Here is a 19,494-nt window from a genome sequence, read left to right on the forward strand (position 1 = left end):
AATAGCTGGTGTGTTACTAGGACTGGGGTTACAGGCCAGTAGATCTACAGGGGGTCATTTGGGGCAAGAGTTCTTAACCTAGAGTCCATGAAATTATAGAGCAGCACTGTCCAGTATAACTTGCGGGGATGCTGAAACGCAGCTCGGGTTGCTCAGTGCCACCTAGTGGCTACTGTTTTGGCCATCACAGTTCTAGAGGGTCCCACTGATGGATTTGGAAATCTTCTGAAGTTTCTGTTACTTTATACAATACTGCATGTATATGTGTATGTTCTAGGAAGAAAATCCATGGCTTCCATCAAGTTCTCAAAACCACCAAAAAGATTAAGAACCACTAGTTTAGGTCTTCGGTGAAAAGTAAGTTAAGGGAAGTAAGTATGCCCTCCAGTAACCATTTTACTTGCTTCTATTTTCTTGTCCTCAGTGATAGGGGGCTCCCTGACTATTACAGAGAAAACACATTTGAATCTCAGATAAAGAGCCCCTACTAATCCTGGCCTTAGCTCTCATGGGCACTAGATTCTGTCTCTGGAGCTGCTTTCAGGCCTTCCCTAGGCCTTCTAGATTCCCTTGCACTCAAGTGGGGCAGCTGTCTCTGTGTGTGGTCTGCAAACCGGTAAACGATGAAACACACAGTGTTAAGACTTTCCGGTCTGTGCTTGTTGGTGAGGGAGCCAACAGACAAGCAGCTCTTAGCAGTCTGAACTGCTTCTTGCCCTGCCTCTGGCCCGAGGGTGCCCTGGCCTCCAGGCCTCTGCCACCCTAAGCCTTTGCTTGCTATCTGCCACTCACCCTGGCTTTGGTTTCGTCCCACTTGACTAGACCACAGCTTTCTGTGATCGATGGATCGGGTGCACTTTTACGTATACCAAATCACTCTTTGATCTTAGTCTTAGCTTTGCAGTCCAATCATAAACAAAACGGTGACTTTAAACGGCATTTCACTTGAAAAGCATTTTCTTTTTTTGTTAATCTGAAATGTGTTGCTTCTCTTCATGGAAGTGTAAAATAAGGCATTTTGCTCCACTTCCTATATTTTGGTAAAGTGTTCTAGAATTTACATTTTTCTTTAGATTAACATTAACTTGCTAATATTGTTTGGTAACGTTAATATTTAAACATTCTCCTCCATGTGGATCATAAAATGACTACTTACCAACCCACATTTTATTGCAGAGCAATAAACTTTGTTGGGGGGGGGGAGGTGGGGAGGGGAGGAGGGGGCACAGAAGAGGCGGCTCTCAGCGAGGGAAAGAGTGCTAGGATAGAGCAGGGAACTGAGCTGGGCACGATTTCACCAGCTGTCTCTGGACTGCCAGAAACACGGTTAGAGAGTTGTTTTAGTGAACTTCAAGATAACCCACTTCTAGGCTTCAGCTAAAAGAAACGTGTAAAGACGGCATTTGCCAGTCACCAGCCAACCCAGCTCACATATCGATTTTTATTTGAAAATCTCTGAACTGAAATGAATCCAGGACTCAGTTCCCAAATTCCTGCTTTTACCGCTTTTTCTCTCTTCTCCTGAACTCAATAAGAAAATGTTTCTCAGGTTTGACACAGTCAGAATTTTAGGAAGACTGACATCACACTTCAGTCCTAACTTCAATAATTCTCTTATCAAAGTATTCAAAAGATAACATAAAACTAAAAATTTAGTACACTGAATTTTTAAAATTTATTTATTTTGAGAGAGAGAGAGAGAGTAGGAGAGGGGCAGAGGGAGAGAATCCCGAGCAGGCCCTGCGCTGTCAGCACAGAGCCAGACGCAGGGCTCGATCCCACATATCATGAGATAACATCCCGAGCCAAAATCAATAGTCTGCCACTTAACCAACCGAGCCACCCAGGCACCCTAGGGCATTGATTTTAACACAGAACTAATTCACTCCTTGTTCACAGATTGGAGGACAACAGCCTTGAATTGAACACAAAAGGAGTTTCCCTCGTTTTGGTTTTGTTTTAATATTGAAATACTGCTGACAGAGGCTTCAGGTGAAATGATCCTAAGAGGAAATGGATACAGAGAGGCCATCTGCCCTAGAAATTGTCCTGAAATCACCCTCCCAATCAGTCGTGAGCCAAACTCTCAGGCTTCCTGTCTTTTTTGTAGTCAGGATATCCAGTACCAAAGCCTGGCCTGGGCTTCCCATGGAGCACAGAGAAGAGCCACGGGTGAAGGGACTGCAGAATTTCAAAGAAATGAGACAAGGATTTGGCTTCAAGATGAGGTGAGTGTTCACTGCATACAAGGGGAGAAAGAAAAGAAAACTTCGGACTCAATTGATGTAAAAAGCTTTGAGATGTACTTAGGACTTTCTGTCATCCCATTACTGGTTTAATAAACCCCTTTTCTCGCCCTCACTTTCTTTCCCCTGGGGACAGGGTGACATTTTCAACTTGCATTTCTTTCTCTCAGGTTTTAAGATCAGGAGAGAAGATAAAGAAGCTTCTTCAAAGCAGAAAAAAACCTGGAAACTCTGCATCTACTCACTGTAACTTTAGGGGGGAATGCTCTCCAAGGGTCTAATTTACAAAAAAGACTAAAAACCTTTAGAAAACCGATGTGGAAATCCTAAGACTTAGCAGAACTTATAGAGCATCCAACCACTCTATAGGAAGAAAGTCCTGAGAACTCCAACCAGGAAGAACCTCTCAACATTAGATTCTCTGAGCACCAGGGGACTCATTCAAAAAAGAACCTCACCGGTGCGTCGGTTGTGGGCAAAGCTCCCTTCGTTCAGACTTTTGTAAACGCTAACATCTCCCATCAGAGGAGAGATCCCGTGAATGCGCTACATCTTATGGAAAGCAGTGTGACTGTGTTTTAAGAATACTAAAATTTGGGGGTGCCTGGGTGGCTCCGTCGGTTAAGTGTCTGATATCAGTTCAGGTCATGGTCTTGCGGTCATGATATGGAACCCCGAGTCAGGCTCCATGCTAAGCGTGGAGCCTGCGTGGGATCCTCCCACTCCCTGTCTGTCTCCCTGCCCCTCCCCCACTCATGCTCTCTTTCTCTCTAAAAATAAATAAATAAACTTAAAAGAAGCTTAAAATGTTTCTCCTCTCCATTTTTTTTTAAAGTTTATTATTTATTTTTGAGAGACTGAGCGAGTGGAGAGGGGCAGAGAGAGGGAGGGAGAGAGAGTCCCAAGCAGGCTCCGCACTGCCAGGGTGGAGCCTGATGCAGGGCTTGAACCCATGAACTTCAAGATCATGACCTGAGCCAAAGTCAGATACTTAACTGACTGAGTCACCCACGCGCCCTGTTTTTTCTCTTTATTTATTATTTATTTATTTTGAGAGAGACAGCAAGAGCTTGTGAGTGGGGGAAAGGCAGAGAGGGAGGGAGAGAGAAAGAATCCCACACAGGCTTGGCGACGTCAGCACAGAGCCAGATGCAGGTCTCAAACTCCCACACTGTTTGATCATGACCTGAGCCAAAATCAAGAGTCGGATGCCTAACCAACTGAGCACCCCAGGTGCCCCTGTTTTTCTTTAATCAAGCAGTTCCACATCTGGGAAACTATTATGAAAGAGAAAAACAAAACAAAAGAGCAGCAACAAAAATAAAAGTCTTTACACACACATACACACACACCCCTCCTCCAGTGGTTCCCCATTGTCCTGATAATAAAGCACAGACTCCTCAACAAAGCTTTAAAGATCTTTGTGACACAGGCCCTGAACAGCTGATTCTGGCTCTCACCGCAAGTGAGAATAACTTTCTTCTGGGCTCCCAGGGTACTTTGTTTAGGACTTATTTTTAGCACCAAACACAGTTGACCTTAGCTGGGAGGCTTAGCTATAATCCTGCTCTGACCTGTGTCCTCTTCTGCTCTCCTGATATACCTACATCAACATCACACACATGACTGGGTCTTACAGGGTAGAGAACAATAAATATCAGTGTATTTTATTTCTAATCTCTGTTTAATGATAAAAGCATTTAAGGCTATGAGTTTTCCTCAAAGTACAGCTTTATTTCCCATAATTTTTACATACAACATTCTCTGTTGATCATTTCAAAATAGCTTGTCACTGCAGTTTTTATTTTACTTCCCCTTTAAGCCAAGAGTTGGTCAACTGGTCAAGAAAATTTTCCTTTTAAAACAAATTTCAGGGGGCGCCTGGGTGGCTCAATTGGGGAAGCATCTGAGTCCTGATTCTGGCTCAGGTCATGATCTCAAGGTTTGTGAGATCTAGCCCCATGTCAGGGTCTGCACTGTCAGTGTGGAGCCTGCCTGGGATTCTCTCTCTCTCCTTCTCTCTCTCTCTCTGCCCTGCCCCTGCTCGTGTGTGCACTCTCTCTCTCTCCGCACCCCCCCCCAGATTTTTTTCTGCATTGATTAGAACATGAGGTTCATTCTACTCTGCTTTGAAAAGTTCATATAGGTTTTCCTATAGAAAAGGCTTGTTAAGTGTCCCCAAAGCCCTAGACAAGAAGGGTTCTATTTGTAGGACACAAATGTACTCTTGGACCTCTCAAGTATTTTTGGATCTTTGGAGGCACGCTTGTGCTTATGTGAAGGGGAAGTGAGATAGAGGAGTTTGGGTGGCTTCCCATTCTGCCTCCCTGTGTGTGTGTGTGTGTGTGTGTGTGTGTGTGTGTGTGTTTTACTTCCTCTTCCCTTGTTAAGAGGTTGTAAAAGCAAACAAAAACATTCTAGGGACTTTATATAGCAATTGTTAACAGCTCCCTAGGTATTAAAGGTAGCAGTGAGAACAGGAGGCCAAAGGGCCTTGGAGAGGCCTCATCCCTTACTCCAGCCAAGTTGTCTTCCCAAAGATGCCATAGCTGTTTATCTTCTAGAAAGCAGAAAAAAACCTGCAGGGACCACGTTAAGATTTTTTCGATTGTGACCTTCCAGAATCTGCAGGGATTCTTTCACAGTGTGTTGTCTAGGCTAAAATCAAGGAAATCAGGGAAGAGACTGGTGACTAGGCCAAGGGGCTCACGACATGGGAGGGGAGTGGCAAGAGACAGTACACCTGGCCCTCCTGCACCTGCAGTCACCTTCATGTTCCTCAAGAAAGGTCCAAAGGGCCCTCCTGGAAACTCTGTGATCTTTAATTCTGAAATGAGTACCTGTCCTGGAATCCTCTCTCCCTCCTAGCCTAGTGATCTGGGCAGAATAATCTCAGAAACACCCACAGCTCAGACTTAAGCTTCCAGGCCCAGCTCCATGCTTCCTCTCCCCAAGTGCCCGGTGAGGATGGAGAACAATGTGGAAAGGGGAGCTCAGCTCTTGGCCTCTCCTCAGCACTTAGGATCAGTTCCGCCAGCCCCCAAGTCTGGGTGTTTGAACAACTCAGATGGGGGATTTTTCTATCCCCAGAATGAGACAGGTCCAACCTGTCTTTTCCAGTTGGTCAGACAGGACTTCTTAGAGGTCTAGCAAAGCCTATCCCCCCGCATTTTTCAAGGCTCCTAGAAAATTAAATATTATAAAAAGTGTGGTATAGTTTACGTGCTTGCATCTAGCATCTTTAACAGCCAACACAAGAACACAACTAGGTGTTTTGGTGGAAAGAACTTAAAAAGGTGAGACCTTAACCAAATGGCCCCCGAGAGGCCTGTCCATGCCTATTTTGCATTCTGTACAAACTCTTTCATCTCTCCCAAATGGGGGCCCTTTCCTGGGGGGCAGGGAGAGCAGAGGCCAGCAGGAAAGAACCAGTGGCCCCTCGCCGTGTGCTCGGGGATGGGGCACGCTTCCACTGCCTTGTTTCCTGGGACAATATAGTTCCCCCTGGGCAGGATGGAGTCCCTCCTCTTCAAGGTTTCTCTCAGGGTTGTCCAAATGCTAGAGGGCCCCCAGCCAACCTGGTTGACCAGAGGAATGAGCTCGAGAAGCCCACGGAAGTAGTCTGGCTGCCTCAGGGCACCACATGTAGGCTCTCAACACGTGAACAGTCTGGAGGTGCCTTCTCACAAAATAGAAGTAACAAAATCAAGCAAGTAGACATCACGTTTGTTAATTATGGGGGATGGTGACATCGGTATTTATGTTCTGTGTTATTAAAAATCTATCTATCTCCCAAGGTTATTCCAGCCAATCTGGCTGTTGGTTTGAAGCAGGGTGTATGCTCCAGCCACAAGAAGAAGTCTCTTCCAACAACAAAGGGGAAGAAAGAAAGCTGTAGGTTCTGCTGCAGGGAGGGTGGCAGGGAACACGAGAGGTGGGGACCCGGGGTCCTGGCCCTGGCACGGCTTCCCGTCCACCCCACCTGCTCTGCGATGCTGGGAGTACCCCTCAGGCCTTTGTATTTTTTTTCAAGACCCTGCTGGCAGACAGACGAGCCATTCACATGAGACTTGGACTTCGCAAAGGCTCCCCTCTGTCTCCTCCCAGAAACTCAGGGTCTGCAAGTTCCCTCTGCAGTTCCATCAGGCAGCTCCAACAGCGTAGAGCTTCCCCTGGGAAGCAAGCAGGCAGCTTGTGGGACTGAAGCTATTTCAGAAAGTGCCGTGCTTTCTGTCCTTACAACCGTTTTGTTCAACAAGGTCCCTGGGCAGAGGACTTAGAGAGTAGGCATCAGACCCAGCACAGACAGAAGCCGCTCACCAAGACGTTTCATCCTCGAGCTGGCTGTGGCCAGAGGGTGAAAGATGCAGAGCTTGAGCGGGCTCCGTGGCGCACAGCGCTCAGCCCTGGAAAGGGAGGACGCAGGCTCACTATCAGCCAAAGCTTCTTGCAATTCCATGGCCAGGTGCATACAGCCAACCCATTGCTTTGCCAACAAGGACTGGTGGCTGACAAGTGCTAAGCAGCCGCTTCTGAAACCGCTGGTGCCGGGTCAGTTACTCACAGTCTAGACCAGTGGTTCCGATTCTTGTAAACAATGGATTCATCTGCAGAGCTTTAAAAACTTCTAACACCTGAGGGGGCGCCTGGGTATCAGTCAGTTAAGCGTCCGACTTTGGTTCAGGTCATGATCTCACAGTTCGTGAGTTCGAGCCCCACGTCAGGCTCTGTGCTGACAGCTCAGAGCCTGGAGCCTGCTTCGGATTCTGTGTCTCCCTCTCTCTCTGCCCCTCCCCCGTTTGCTCGCTGGCGCTTGTGCGCACAGGCGCTCTCTCTCTAAAAAATAAATAAACATTAAAAAAAATTAAAAACTTCTGAGACCCGCTGTCTTAGTCCATTCGGGCTGCTATAACAAAATATTACAGCCTGGGTGTGTTATAAACAACAGAAATTTCTTTCTTTTTTTTTAAAGATTTTATTTTAAATAATCTCGATGCCTAATGTGGGGCTCAGACTCATAACCCCAAGATCAAGAGTCTCCATGCTCCACTGACTGAGACGGCCAGGCACCCCCCAGAATTTATTTGCCATAGTTCTGGAGGCTGGAAGTCGCAGATCAGGGTGCCGGTATGGTCAGGGGAGTGCCCTCTTCTGGGTTGCAGACTGCTGACCTTTGGTACTCACAGGGTAGAGGGGGCTTGGGAGCTCTGTGGAGTCTCTCTTATAAGAGGTTTAATCCCATTAATGAGGGATCCACCCTCATGACCCAAGAAACTCCAAAGGTCCCACCGTCTAATCCCATCACACCAGGCATTAGGATTTCAACATAGGAATTTTGAGAAGACACAAACTTTCAGACCACAGCACCTGGGTGCCACCCCCTGGAGATGCTGATGTATTTGGTCTGGGCATCAAGATTGTTTAAAGCTCTCCAGGTGACTCTACTGTGCTGCCAGAGATGAAAACCACTGGCCTGGACATTAATTTGAGGAATGGCATAAGAAACTTGGAAGGAAGCAACAGGCCCAGTAGAGGATTTCCAAAGAGACTCCGTTTGCAGTGACTGGTAAAAGAAACAAAAGAGGTGCTTTAATGAAGGTCACTATAAGTCATGGGTCACGTTGAATTTCCTGTTGAAAGTCTTTTAACCTCACGTAAGTGTGGTAGGTTAAAAATGGCCGCAAATTCCTTATTACTTATTGACAAGAGGTGCCTAGACTGGCCTTGGTGACAAGCTTGGGCAACAGAATGAAGTGGACATGACCTTCTAGGCCTATCTAAGAAGTCTTGAAGCCACCACCTGGGGCTTCCTGGAATGCTACCTCTGAGAACACCAGCCGCCATTTAAGAAGGCTGATTATCTTGAGACCGCCATGCCGTGAGGAAGCCCAAGCTATACACACGGACAGAGACAGACGTGCAGCAGTCTACCTGTTCCAGACAGCCCAGCGCAGGCACGCCACATGCAGGTGAAGAAGTCACTTGGATATTCCAGTCCCAGCAGACACAAGGGGGACAAGAACCAAGGAGTCACCAGCAGACAGCCAGTACTGAAGCCAGAGATACATAACCCCAGTCAAGTATCCCATTCCTTTCCAGCAATCTCTGGACATGGGAGCCACCCCAGCTGAAGCTCCAGTCACGGAGCAGACATGAGCTGTCCCTGTTGTGCCCTGCTCAAAACCCTGACCACAAAACTGTGAGAGGAGAAAGGCTGTTTTTACACCACTAACTTCTGGGGTGTTGGTTATGCAACAATAGATAACCAAAACCACAGTAGTACATAAATAAACAGTCATTGTACAAGATTCAAAGAATATAGATGTATACAAAGAAAATGGGGAAACTTTTCCATCACCCCCTCATTTCACTTTTTCTCCTTTTTATAGGTAACAGCTGACTGTACATCCTACCCATTTCCTGACGTGTTTACGCATGTATTTGTATGTGTTATGTGTACGTGTGATGCGATACACATTTTCCCAGTTTTTTAAAATAACAACAGTGAGTGTGGATCAAGATGCACAGGACTTGCATACTCTCATCAGATGCACGGTATGCCACAGGATGGGCATACCACACTTGTACTTACTATCTCTTCTACTGGTAGACATTTAGGTTGTTTTCAATTCTTGGTTTCATGAGCAATTCTGTGAGGGACATCTTGTAGTGCGACTTTGCATACATCCAGCCATTTCTTTAGGATAGTCCTAGAAATAGAATAACTGAATCAACGGGTCTGTGCATTTTTTAGGCTTTTCGGGTGGTACAATGGAACCTAAAATTTACCATTTTAACTACTGTTAAGTGTACACTTCGGTGGCATGAAGTACGTTCACATTATTGTACAACCATCACCAGCACGCATCTCCAGAACTTTTTCATCATCCTGGACGGCAAGTCTAAGCACTAAATAACTCTCTACTCCCCTCCCCTCCCAGGCCCTGATCATGACTACTCTACTTTCTGTCTCTACGAACTTGAATATTCTAGGTACATCATATAGGTACAATCATACGTTTGCTCTTTTGTGTCTGGCTTACTTCATTTAGCATAACGCTTTCTAGATTTATCCATGCTATAGCATGTATCAGAATTTCCTTCTTTTTCAAGGCTGAATAAGTGGGTAGGTACATCACTCAGCCAGGGTCATACAACTGGTTAACGGAAGGCACTGTATTCTCACTGAGGCAGTCTGGCCCTGGAGCCTGTGCTATGAAGGCATATGAGGCACTCACAGGATTCTTACAACACGCATAAATCTAGTGCTAATATACGTTAGCTTCAACCGTTAAGTGTCACCCGTGGCAGTTCCAAAGCTATGATTTTTGGTGTTTTGATACCCTCCTGCCACCACTAGATCAATCTTGGAAAATGCTCTGTGTGGTCTTTGATGTCTGATTTTAGCTTTGACCTACAAGGTTGTTTTCTCCTAACTACTGCCTGCAGCATTAAGAACTGTTTCTAACTGCTGTCTTCTGCAGATGGTCCTTGGGGTGGGGGTGGGAGGGGAGTGTCCACTGTGCTTCTACCGCCAGCCCCAGAGACCACGTGCGAGGGCACCCCCTCCAGGAAGCAGAAGTGCCACGTGAGCTTGGGGATGCACAGCTAGGTCACGCCCTGTGTGAAGGCTCTTGTGCAAATACTAAGACCTTCCTGGGCAAGTGGCCTTACCGTCATTTCAGCTCAAATTTTTTTAAATTGTGGCTTCTGGTGTGTGACATCAAGGGAGTCAAGGCTTGAGACCTTAAGTCTGTATCTGCATTAACCTGATGCCTGCAGCATGTGTGTGCGTGTGTGCGTGTGTGTGTGTTTAAGTTTAGAGGTAGGTTTGTGCTGTGCATTTAACTTCAGAGGCAGGTCTGTTCTGTTTCTCCAGTATTGGCAAACCTCACATGTTATTTGAAAATCTCACATATGTGTTTCTCTGGGGGCACAGTCTGCATTTTAAAAATCATTTTCCTACTCCTCTGCACTGCAATGAAAAAAAAGCGTTCCAGTTAATGAGGTTTTATTTAAGTTTTTGTTATAAAGAATAATGAGCAGGGGCACCTGGCTGGCCCAGTCCTAAGAGCATGCAACTCTCGATCTCAGGGTCATGAATTCAAGCCCATGTTGAATATATTTACGGACTATGTTTCAAGTGTCACAAAAAGTTTAAATGTTCATGGAAAACCACAAAAATGTATGGAGCACAGAGTGAAAACCACAGCCCCTGTCTCTAATTCTACTTTCTACAGGTGCCATGTTATTTCTTGTCTCCCTTCAGATACTGGAATTTTGAAAATATTTTTCATACTTTTTACAAACGTGGGATTATAGTGCCATATTGTACCACAAACACGCTTTTATTCAAGTTCTGTAGTGACCATCTCTGCACATGAGCACATGGAAAACCACGGCACATTTCCAACAGATGCAGCGCAGTCCATGGAGCAGATTCACCGAAATTTACTCGGCCAGTGGTCTGGTGATAGGCATTAGGTTGTTTATGACTTCTAACTAATTGCCAAGTGTGTCAGGCAAGGGAATGTTCCACAAGGTTGATGAGGATTTGAGTAAGAAGGTGCCCCTCACACTGATAGGGGAAAATCTGTTACTAGACGGCTGACAGGACTCACAGGGGAATTCCAGACCTTGCCCGAAGACTCTCCTTCTGGGTTCTTCTTCCCACCCCGCTTGCCCCACTCCAACAGACTGTAAATTGTCCCTGCTGCTGATGCTCGGGAGAATGATCTCCTCTGAGCCTGCCGGTGTAAAATAAACCTCCCGCCTTCCAAGATCTCCACGTGCCACTTGGTTCTTCCGCTGGTGATCCAGACCAGGTTATGCAACATTTGGTTCCCTGACGGGGAAACCCAACCGCGCTGGCCCACTGTTGCCACCGGTTTGGGAAAATGGAGAGGCGGTGACGGAAGGAGGAGCCGCAAGGGAGAAGGCGCACCCTGACTGGATTTCGGCAGTCTCCCGCTAGGGAGCCTCGGGCCAGCCTGCTCTGCCATTCCTGCCGGACTCGAGGAGACTTAGCAGGTGAGGCCCTGGACCCAAGGTCGAATACCGGAAGGCCTGGGACCCAATTCTGTCCTGTCCAGCCCACCCATAGAGGCGGAAGGGGAACCTGATCATTCCCCGGAGACCTCAGTGGTCTCACAGGGAGAAATTCTGTGGGAGGGAATGTAGCAACCTCTGGTGTGTACGTGAGTGTGAATGTGCGACTCGGTCCGGCTTGCCTGCTGAGTTCGATTCTGTGGCTCCACGGGCGGACACCCTTAAGGTCCCCAAAAGCCCACGGAGTCTGAGTGGACCCCTCTGCAATTCCATGGTGAGCAGCACACAGTCTATGCCGGCATCGGAATAGTTTCCGATCGTAAGTCACAAAGCTGAGACTGCTACAGCTAAGTGTCACCCAAGTTCCTTCGGGACACGGCCAGACAGGCATCTGACTGGTCTCCTCATTAGAGGGGGCACCCTTACACCTCTGTCTCACGGGAACATTATGGGGTCGGGACAGAGAAAAAAAGGTGTTTTCAGGAGACTATGGAATTAATATAACCACCGGCAAGTTAAGGACCTTATGTGAGTTGGTGTAGGATGGCCCTCAGAGGGAACCTTAGATGTCCCAACGGTCCGCCACATCTGGCATGTTGTCGCCACAGACCCAGGTTACCCTGATCAGCTCCCATATATCGACTCCTCGTTAGAGACTGCCCAAACCCTTCCCCCTTGCGTGTGATCTACCTGCAACAAACAGGGACAGGCTAGGGTCTTCGTCACCTCGACAAAGTAGCTCAAGGAAGGTCAACAGAAGTCCCAACCTTCACAAGTTCTCACTGGCGATCCAGAGGAAGAAGCAATCTGGCCCCCACCATATGAACCTCCCGGTTCCCGATACTCCACCGCCTTCGGTCTCCCCACCACCTCTGGACCCAGCAGATCTTCTCTCCCTTGGACCAGTGGCCAGATTGCGCCCTCGGCCAGGCACAGCACTCTCCAGGTGCCGGTCCACAGCCACCGGTACCAAGAGGCTCTCCTCCAGGGGATCCGAGCAGGGGCTAAGAAGCCCGTGAGTCTGCCCAGCCCAAGGGGAATCCCCTGGGGATTATTATGAGAGCCTACGCGAGGCTTACACCCGTTTGACCTCGAGGCACAAGAGAGCCACAACAAAAGGACAGGGAAGGTCCAGCTGCCAAAAGGGGGAAGCCCAAAACCTCCTTAGCAAGGGATCAATGTGCCCACTACAAAGAAAAAGGACATTAAAAGAATAAATGTCCCAACCAGGCAAAGGCCCTTGAAACCCAACCGATATCCACAAGAACCCTGCGAAAAAGACTTCATAGGCCTGGCAGGAATAGATTCAGATTAAGGGGGACCAGGCTCACTTCTTCTCGGCCCCCATGAGCCCACAGTCAAAATAAAAGTAGGGGGCCAAACTACGACTTTTATGTAAACTCGGGGGCCACACGGTATGGGATGAGTTCCTCTACCTACCTGAGTGCCCTATCCCTCTCCTCGGCCAGGATATACTCTCAAAGCTGGGGGCCCAAATAACCTTTGGGCCAAAAGACGCACCAGCCTCCAAATGAATTAAAAAATGGAGGTTCTCCTGTGCCCAGGCCCAACCGAGCAGCCCACCTGAATTCAGGACTGCCCTCCCCACTGTATGGGCCTAGGACAACCCCCGCCCCGCCCCCCACCGACTTGCCCACCACCGGCCCCTGTCATTGTAGAATTAATCCCAGGGGCTCGACCGCAGAGACAGTGGCAATACCCCCTCCCACAAGAGGCAAGGGCAGGCATCCAAGAACACCTGACAAGACTCAAAGAAGCAGGCATGCTGGCTGAATGCCAATCAACCTGGAACACCCCACTTTTGCCAGTCAAGAAGCTGGGAGGAGGGTATGCACCCAGTTCAAGAAGTGACCATCCCCTTGCACGCAGTGGTCCCGAACCCATACCCCCTCTTCAGCCAGATTCCAGGCTCTGCCAGATGGTTTACCTGCCTAGACTTAAAGGATGTCTTCTTCTGCCTCCGTCTGCCCCCACCCCCTTCCCAAGCCAACCCTTGTTTGCCTTCAAGCGGACCGAAGCAGACACAGGGCATCAGATGCAACTGACTTGGAGATGCCTCCCACAAGGGTTTAAAAAACTCGCCTGCCCTCCTTGGGGAGGCACTGGCCAGAGACCTCGCTGGCTTCCAAAGGGAGGCCACACGCTGCACCCTTCTCCAGTATGCGGATGAGCTCCTCCTTGCCAGCAATACCCAAGAGAATTGTACAGAGGGCACAGGGCCCTCCTCCAACTTCTGTCAAACTCAGGGTATCAGGTATCATGGAAAGAGAGCTCTAGAGCTAGAGAAAAAGAAGGTCATCACGTCCCTACCCCAGACCCAAACTAAGAGGGGGCTACAAGAATTCCTGGGGGCTGCGGGATTCTGCCAAATCTGGATTCCCAGATTCTCAGTAATAGCAAGATCCCTCTGTAATCTCCTGTTAGGGCCAGATCGAGAATGCCCTGTCTGGCAGAGGAGGCCAAAGCTGTCTTCCTAGAGATAAAGGCCGCCTTGGGGCAGGAACCAGCCCTTGGCCTGCCGAATATAGAAAAGCCTTTATTCTCTTTGTGCAAGAGAAGGAAAAGGTCATCCTCAGGGTTCTCACATAGACTGCTGGCCCTGTCGAAGAGGATGGACCCAGTGGCAGCGGATGGCCACTATGCCTTAGGGCACAAGCGGCCACGGTTCTGCTCATTAAGGAGGCAGAGAAACTCACCCTGGGACAAGAACTAAGGTTCCCCATGCTGTCACATCTCTCACACCTCTCCAACTCCCAGCTAGCACAATAGGAGGGGCTCCTCTGCAAGAATCCACGGGTCACTCTCAAAACAGTGTGGACGCTGAACTGCACAACTTTCCTACCTTCCAAGAAAGAGAAACCAGATCGTGACTGCTCTGAGGTGACCAAGAAAGTTTTCGCAAGCCGCCCGTATCTGCGTGACCAGGCCCTAGAGAACCCAGACCTCACCTTGTTCAGGGACGGTGGCAGTTTCATCACAGAGGGCGTTCGAAAGGCAGGGTATGCAGTGACATGCCTTAATCCAAGCCCTCACCATTAGCAAGGACAAGCGAGTCAACTGACTCCCGGTACACCTTTGCTACTGTACACACACGGGGCAATCTACAAAGACAGGGGCCTCCTCACCACAGCGGAGAAGGCCATCAAAAACAAGGAGGAAATACTAAAGCTCCTCGAGGCCGTCTGGCTTCCAAAAGAAGTTACAGTTCTACCCTGCAAAGGACACCAGAAGGGAGACGACCCTACAGCACGAGGAAATCGTCTAGCAAAGGAGCCAAGGTGGCAGCTAATAAGGAGGTAGACACAGCTCCCTCCCTTATCCGCGCCGCGACCCCCACCAGGAGTTCAAAGAAGAAATTGTCCCCCGGTTCAGCCTGCCGGCCACAATCCACAGTGAAAATGGACCTGTGGACATTATACAAACTTTAACCAGCTCCCTCAAAGCTTTACAATGCTTACCGGCCTCAAAGCTCAGGGAAAGTAGGGCGAATGAATCTCACCCTCAAGGGAACCTTAGCCAAGTTCTGCCAGGAAACAGACCTCCCATGGCCGGACCTGTTGCCCCTGGCCCTCCTGCGTGTCCACTGCACACCAGGAACTCAAGGTTTCTCCCCTTTTGAACTAATATACGGAAGGCCCCCTCCATGTTAGGGAGCCTCCCAGAAAGGAAATAAGAAAACAACTTCAAGCATTAGGGGCCACCCTAAATGAGTTTCAACGATACCCTCGAGAAAGCACCAATCTCTTTAGGATCCCCTGTACATCACTTCTCACCGAGGGACTCACTCTAGGTCAAAGACTGGAAAAAAGATTCTCTCAAACCACAGTGGACTGGGCCTCATACTGTTATTCTGGCCACCCCCACTGCCCTCAGGGTCACAGGTATCACTCCACGGGCCCACCACTCCAGAGTCAAGAGGACCAATCCTGAGGAGCCTCAGACTTGGAAGAATGACCGAAGTCCGATCTTCAGCCCTGCTCCAGCCACACCCTGGAAGCTGGCTGGTCTATGCCGGGCAGAAGCTTGAGGACTCACCAGTCCTGTATAATAAATAGACTGTTCTTACTCCTTGCCATCAGATTGGCAGAGGTTGCCCCAGAAAGCTGGGGAAACAGTGAGAGGTTCCTGTCCGCAATCACCTTCCTCTTATGGATAGGCTGTTTTCTTGGTATTGATTGCCTCTAATCTGGGCCCCACTGTGGAAGAATCTGGGGGGTTTAAAAGCTTAAATGTGGTGTAACCTCTTTCAGTCTGCTGGTTTGCCTGCGAGTAAGGTTGCCAGTGCCATTTGGGGGAAGTGTTTGCACTAAAATATGTGCCTCAAGCTTCAGGAAAAAGAGATTAAAAGATTCTCAAGATAAAAGTTGGTGCTTAGATTACCCTTCAGTCTTAAGGCTTGGGCTAAACGAGCAGTGTTACTACCCGTCCTCCTAGGGGCAGTGATAGCCACGGGGATAGGGACATAGGCTCTTGTGTGGGACTAACGAGTGGCCAACTCCCTAGTGTCCCTACAGAGCCAAATAAGTTCCCTGGCAGGAGTTGCCCTCCAGAACAGACGGGCACTTGACCTCCTCACTGCCAAGAAAAGGGGCACCTGCATCCTCCTCAGAGAAGAATGCTGTTACTTTATAAACCAGTCAGGAACAGTCACAACCAAAGTCAGGGAACTGAGAGAAAGGACCAGCCTGAAATAAATAAAGATGATGCCCTCGAATACGGCCTATGTCCGTTTAAAGGGGCATCAAAGGGGGGAATGATAGGGGGAAACCTGTTATAAGACGGCCAACAGGACTGATAGAGGAATTCCAGTCCCTGCCACAAGACTCCTGTTCCGGGTTTTTTTTCCCACCCGGCTTGCTGTGCTCAAACAGACTATGAGTTGTCCCCGCTGCTTAAGCTCAGGACTCAGACCTCTGGAGAATGATCTCCTCTGAGCCCACCAGTGTAAAATAAACCTCCTGCCTTCCAAGATCTCCCAGGGCCGCTTGGTTCTTCTGCTGGGTGATCCAGACCAGTTTCCGTAACAACACTACCATGCAGGTGACAGTCTGGTTGCGCTTAACCTGAGACTAGAAAGTAGTCTCGATGGGAAGGACTTAAACAAATAGAATGTTGGAACTAGAAATACAGATACACCTAATGGAGTGTTCCTCTCTCGATTCCACTGCAGTACATACGGATCAAAGACCTTTCTTGAAGGTGAAATATGTAAGACAATGAAAAAGTACGGGCGCTCTGACTGACGTGAGCATCTATGCCTAGAGGTCCCTACTAGGTTCCCCCAGGTGGACTTCAGGAACTCCATGAACCCCCTGAAATGACACACGAAACTGCAGGTGCTGGTGTTTTCCTGAACAAAACCATTATCTCTATGGCTCACAGCACTTCCCTACATTTTTCAAAATGAATGATATAGAAGGGTTTAAGAATCTCTACCCTAGGGGTCTTGCTGTTTGAAAACCAACAAAACGGCAGTGCTGGCGACGGGCTGAGTGACCCATTTCTTTCAATGCTCCCATCAGGACCAGAAACGACGGTTTTCTCCCCTCTCTGGAAGCCAGGAGACAAGGGCCCGGGGCAAGGGTGCCCCACGACCTGCCCGTCCTCGGCCGGGCACGGCCTGGGGTACACAGTGGGCACTCGGTAAATACTTGCCGTAAACACGAGTGAACGAGGTCTACAGGCTCTTACAGAGTGGAGGGCTGGGGGAAGCAAAGGCCGCGGCGCAGCCCCCGCGCACCCACGTCCTCCAGCCTCGGGCCACCGTGGACCGCGACCACTGCCACTTCTCGGCGTCGTGCAGGGGATACCAGCGGCGACCGCCGCGCCTCCTTGGCGCTAGGCGCGGGCCGCTTCGGGCAGACGCAGGTATAGGCTGCTGAGGCCGCCAATCCCGACCACGGCGCTGTGCCCCAGAGCCCCCTGGGAGACGTAGGCCCCGTGAGCCCGCCCACCCGCCCTCCGATTGGCTTTGCGTACCCCCGGAGCCCCCTGGGAGACGCAGTTTAGGGCACGCTGGCCCGGCGCGGGAGACCCAGGCCGTGACCGCGCGGCCCGCGGGGCGCCAACCCCCTGGGCGGGTCGCGTCTCCTCCCTCCCGCTCTCCCTCCCTCGGGCCGAGCCCTCGGGGCCACGGCGGAGACCGCGTGCGGTGTGGTTCTCGCTCCCAGCGCCTGGAGCCGACACTTCCCTTTTATCCTCGGGCTGCTCTTCCCGTAGACACACCCCGTGCTGCCCAAGCAGCCTCCCTTGGGAGCGATTCTCCCACGGGGTTGCTGCCGGGCGTGAGACCCGCGGAGCGGGGTCTTCCTGCCCCCACGCGCCGAAGTGAGTGCGGCCGCGGGAACCGCGCGCCGTGGGCGGAGGGGGTCTCGGAGGTGATGGCTGTTCGGGGACGGGGATCTTCCGTCCGCCCCTCGGGCGCCAACCACGACAAGCCCGGCGCTGAAGGAAGGTGATACTGACTCACGGTGCCAGGCTCTTTTGCATACATTATCTCGCTGAAATTCCCAAACCAGCCATTTCACTTAGAGGAGACCAGCTCAGAGAAGTCGAATAACTGGCCCCGGTCACACAGGTCCTAGATCTTGGAGTCCCGTTTTTTTCCCCCACTACTTTGTGCACATTGGAGACTCAACAACAGTTTCAATACAAGGTGCTGAATGACCGAAGCACTCGGGGCAGCTTGGCCGCGGGGAGGGGGGTGGGGTGGGAGGCAGTAAGGAGACAGGGAGGTGGGAGTGAGGACAGGATAATGTAAACCAAACCTCAAAGGATGCCAAAGAAGGGAGAGCAGTTGCCTTCCAGGCAACTGGGTTTTTCTCTTCACTAACCTGTAAGCCTTTAACGGTCAGGGACTGTACGCGCACAGCCAGCCTCCTAGTAGGGTCCCTAAAAATATTGTCAGAACAATTTTTTTTCAGTGTTTTAAATTGTAAAATGTTTAAGTACAAAAAAAAATTGTAAAGAATAAGATGAATACCCTCTTACCCTCTATATAGATTTAACAATCAGAATAAATAATGTATAGCACTTTGTACCTTATGAAGCTTCTTACTTGGCATTAACACATTGCAAATGAAACTCATTGGTGAACCAACCAAGGAACTATTCGACACCACAACTGCACAACATCCACAGTTCAAGGCCACCCACAGTAGCCTACCTTGGGGATCTGGCTTGCTCTCCGTTTCCATCCTGCTCGGGAGGTTGTAGGCGGCCAAAGAACTTGGTTTGTTCTCAGAAAGCACAGTTACAAATATGTGTCTCAATGGGAGGTTCATTGCCTGGAAATTCACTTTGAACTTGAGAAGTTAGCCTCTCAAAGTCTCAGATTTCTCCCTTAAAATTTAATAGACTGGAGTGTAGGGAGAGTTGGGTCACAATGGGATCTATTCAGCATCGTATTAACACAGGAACTCACTCTTCCATGATCCTGCCAATGGTTCGTTCTTTTTCTCAATAACAGATATGTACCACATTTAAATACCATAAACCTTTATCATGATGGTTGGGGGGGAGGGGGACAGGACTGATACCCCCTTGAAGGCAAAGCTAATTATAAAATACTTTTTAAAAATGTTTTTAATGTTTATTTATTTTTGAGAGAGAGAAAGAGATGAAGTGCCAGTGGGGGAGGGGCAGAGAGAGAGAGGGAGGCACAAAATCGGAAGCAGGTTCCAAGCTGTCAGGGCAGAGCCCGATATGGGGCTCTAACTCATCAACTGTGAGATCATAACCTGAGCCTAAGATGGGTGCTTAACCGACTGAGCCACCCAGGTGGCCCTCAATCAAACACTGTTTTTTTGTTTTGTTTTAATTTTTTTTTACATTTATTTATTTTTGAGAAACAGAGTGAGACAAAGTGTGAGTGGGGGAGGGGCAGAGAGAGGAGACACAGAATCTGAAGCAGGCTCCAGGCTCTGAGCAAGCGGTCAGCACAGAGCCTGACGCGGTTCCCGAACCCACAAACTGTGAGATCATGACCTGAGCCGAAGTCGGATGCTCAAGTGACTGAGCCACCCAGGTGCCCCCCCTCAATTAAACATTGTAAAGACATTCCAAGAGGGGCGCCTGGGTGGCTCAGTTCAGTCAGTTGAGTATCTGACTTTGGCTCAGGTCATGATCCCATGGTTCCTGAGTTTGAGCCCTCTGTGGGCGGGCTATAATCTTCTTTGCA

The 19,494-nt window shown here is 49.3% G+C and overlaps 1 long non-coding RNA gene across 1 annotated transcript; it reads left to right on the forward strand.

Annotated features, from left to right (window-relative positions):
- Positions 1–1,783: 1,783 nt before the first annotated feature.
- On the forward strand, positions 1,784–2,879 carry LOC122471761. The gene is made up of 3 exons (XR_006294266.1): positions 1,784–1,992; positions 2,111–2,228; positions 2,417–2,879. It is a non-coding gene; the product is annotated as an uncharacterized LOC122471761 (long non-coding RNA).
- Positions 2,880–19,494: the final 16,615 nt, after the last annotated feature.

Source organism: Prionailurus bengalensis, chromosome E3, assembly GCF_016509475.1.
Source record: "Prionailurus bengalensis isolate Pbe53 chromosome E3, Fcat_Pben_1.1_paternal_pri, whole genome shotgun sequence".
In the NCBI taxonomy this organism is placed as follows: Eukaryota; Metazoa; Chordata; class Mammalia; order Carnivora; family Felidae; genus Prionailurus; species Prionailurus bengalensis.